This window comes from Cucurbita pepo, unplaced genomic scaffold, assembly GCF_002806865.2.
Source record: "Cucurbita pepo subsp. pepo cultivar mu-cu-16 unplaced genomic scaffold, ASM280686v2 Cp4.1_scaffold000174, whole genome shotgun sequence".
NCBI lineage: Eukaryota > Viridiplantae > Streptophyta > Magnoliopsida > Cucurbitales > Cucurbitaceae > Cucurbita > Cucurbita pepo.
Window position 1 is genome coordinate 131,706 of NW_019646449.1, and position 4,032 is coordinate 135,737.

Sequence of the window (4,032 nt, forward strand, 5' to 3'; positions counted from 1 at the left end):
GGACATTACTCTCTTTTATCTATAAAAATGGCATAGCCATAATGATATAAATCCTTATATAAGTATCTTTTCTTTTTCTCTCGTACTCACCTTATACATAACATGTTAAATTAACTCATACTTAAAAAAATAATTTCTCTCTTTTGGAGATGCAGGGTATCGATCCCTATACCTCTTGCATGCTAAGCAAGCACTCTACTATCTGAGCTACATCCCCACAATCTTTACATCACAAAACCCTAAATTTCCCATCATCAATAATAGTGAAAATGAAGAAATATTGCTACCCAACATGTCATGAATCCCCGTACCTCTCGCATGCAAAGGTAGCGCTCTACAATCTGAGCTACATTCCCATGATTTTTACATCAAANTAAAAAAATATCAAAATATTAACAAATAGTTTGGTTTGGTGATGCGGGGCATCGATAATTGTGAAAATGAAAAAATATAATAACAAATTAAATACTTTCTTTTGGAGATGCGGGTTATCAATCCCCGTACAACTCGCATGCAAAGCGAGCGCTCTACCATCTAAGCTACATCTCCACAATTTTTACGTCACCAAACCCTAAACGTCTTANAATAATAGTGAAAATGAAGAAATATCGCTACTCATTATGTCATAAATAAGGAAATATTGAATAGAAATAAAATAGTAATAACGAATAGTTTCTTTTGGAGATGCGAGGTATCGATCCCCATATCTCTCGCATACTACATTCCCACGATTTTACATCAAAAAACTCTAAACTTTCCATTCATCAATGATATTGAAAATGAAAAACTATCACCGTTTATTATGTCGTAAATAAGGAAAAATTTAAAAGAACTAATATATTTAGTAATCGTTTCCTTTGTTGATGCATGGTATCGATCCCAGTACTTCTCATATTTGATGCAAACGCTCTACCATCTAAACTATATCCTCAACATTCTTACGTCACAAAATCCTAAACATCTCGTCATCAATAATAGTGAAAATAAAAAAATAACGTTATTCATTATGTCATAAATAAGAAAAAATTGAATAGAAATAAAATAGTAATAACGAAAAGTTTCTTTTGGAGATATGGGGTATCGATCCGATCCCCGTACCTCGCGTATGCTAAGCAAGCAATCTACCATCTAAGCTACATTCCCACAATACTTATATCAGAAAACCCTAAATGTCCCGTCATCAATTCTAGTGAAAATGAAAAAATATCTCGGCTAATTATGTCATAAATAAGGAAAGGTTGAATAGAAGTAATAGAAAATGAAAAAATATCTCGGCTAATTATGTCATAAATAAGGAAAGGTTGAATAGAAGTAAAATATTAATAACAAATAGTTTCTTTTGGAGATGGGGATATCCCTTTGCCTCTCGCATGCTAAATGAGCTCTACCATCTAAGCTACATCCCCACAATTCTTGCATCATAAAACCCTAAATTTCCCATCATAAGCTACATCCCCACAATTGTTGCATCATAAAACCCTCAAATTCCCATCATCAATAATAGTGAAAATGAAGAAAATCTAGAGATGCAGGGTATCAATCCCCATAACTCTCACATGCAAAGCGAGTGCTCTACCATCTAAGCTATATCCCCACAATTCTTATGTCACAAAGTCCTAAACATCTCGTCATTTGAAAATGAAAAACTATCCCGGCTCATTATGTCCTAAATAAGAAAAAATTGAAAAGAAATAATATATTTAGTAATCGATTCAATTGGAGATGCAAGGTATTGATCCCCGTACTTTCCACATGGGAAATGAACGCTCTACCATTTGAACTACATCCCTATGATTCTTACATCAAAAAACCCTAAACGTCGCTTCATCAATAATTGTGAAAATGAAAAAGTATCTCTGCATATTATGTCATAAATAAGAAAATATTGAATAGAAATAAAATATTAATAATAAATAGTTTCTTTTGGAGATGCGAGGTATCGATCCTCGTACCTCTCGTATGCTAAGTCGTACCTCTCTTATGCTAAGCGAAGCTACATCCCCACAATTCTTGCATCACAAAACCCTAAATTTTCCATCATCAATAATAGTGAAAATGAAGAAATATCTCTACTCAACCTGTCATGAATAAGGAAAAATTGAAAAGAAATAATTTTCAATAATATATTTAATAATAGATAGTTTTATTTTGGAGATGTGTGGTATCTATCCCCGTAACTCTCGCATGCAAAGCAAGCGGTCTACCATTTGAGCTACATCCCCACGATTCTGATGTCACAAAATCCTAAACGTCTCGTCATCAATAATAGTGACATGAAAAACTATCCATGCTCATTATGTCGTAAGTAAGAAAAAATTGAAAAGAAATAATATATTTAGTGATCGATTCATTTGGAGATGCAAGGTATCAACCCCGTACTTTCCACACCAGAAGTGAGCGCTCTACTATCTGAACTACATCCCCACGATTCTTACATCAGAAAACCCTAAACCTCCCGTCATCAATAATTGTAAAAATGAAAAAATATCTCCGATCATTATTTCATAATGAAAAAATATCTCCGCTCATTATTTCATAATGAAAAAAATAATATATCTGTTGGGAGAGTAGACTGAAGATTTTAAGGTCACGTGTTTGATCTCCATGCTCACCGCACCTGATTCTAGTTGCATAACCCGACTATTCAATCTAAAATTAGTCATTGTTCCTTTATGAAATCTCAATGAATTATTGAAAATACCTAACGTGTTCTAGTTCACCGCACCTTATAGGAGTTGGATAACTTGAATATCTTATTAAAAATTAGTGATTATTTCTATTTAAAATTTCAATGAAGTAGCGAAAATACATTTACTGATAAATTTTCATTTTTAACGTTAGTGTGAATAGTTCAGTTGAGAGAGCGTTAGATTGAAGATTTGAAGGTCTCGTGTTCGATTCACGTTCACCACACATGGTTCACGTTGCACAATTTGACTATTTAATCTAAAATTAGTGATCATTTCTTTCTAAAATTTCAATTAATTAGCGGAAATACCTTTACTTAAACTTTCATTTTTAATGTTAGCGGGGATAACTCAGTTTGGAGAGCGTCAGATTTAAGATTTGAAGGTCCTGTGTTCGATCTCCACGTTCACCGCACCTGTTTCTATTTGCATAACTTGACTATTCAATAAAAAATTAGTCATTATTTCTTTTTAAAATCTCAATGAATCAGCGAAAATATCTTTACCCATGAATTTTCATTTCTAATGATTGCGGGGGATAGCTTAGTTGGGAGAGCGTTAGACTGAAGATCTAAAGGTCACGTGTTTGATCCACGTTCACCTCACTTGGGTTCACTTGTGATTTTTTTATGTTATCTTAAAATGGATTCGACCGCGGAAACGCTCCGATACAATTAAGTTTCGTAAGGATATTGAATAGTTACAGGTTGCATGGGATAAAGAATTTTATGTTTGTTTCTTTCTCTTATTTGAGAAAGTCGTGAATATAGAATATGAACAAGAATAAATAAGTTTTAGCTAAAGATACTAATTGTCATTCCAAAGACTTCATACACTTTATTTATTTCAAAAAGTTCATAGTTTAGTTTATTATTATTTCTTTTTAAAATATAATGAATTAGTGGAAATAGCTTTACTTATGAATTTTTACTTTTAACGTTAGCAGAATAGCTCAGTTGGGAGAGTGTCAAACAAAAGATGAAACTATAAAATAAAATAAATAAGAAAATAAAATTTCATTGTCGAGAATCAAACTCGGGTCTCCTCGATGAAAGCCAGATCTTCTGTGTAATGTCTAACTCTTAGACACGTTTTTTTTGTGTGTGATGGAGTTCTCAGAGATACCGCCACGTTTCTTGTTGTTCAATCACGTGGCTCTTTCTTCAAAAGAGTCAACATCAAACATTAGGTCTTTGATTGGAAACCCATACACGGGAGCGTCAAGTGCTTCAATTCCATCAATGGTCTTCCCATAATCTTTTGGTGCATGACCAGTTTTTTATACAATTCACCTTCAAGCGCCACCATAGTTTTGCATCGTCCATGAGATGCATCGTCCATGAAA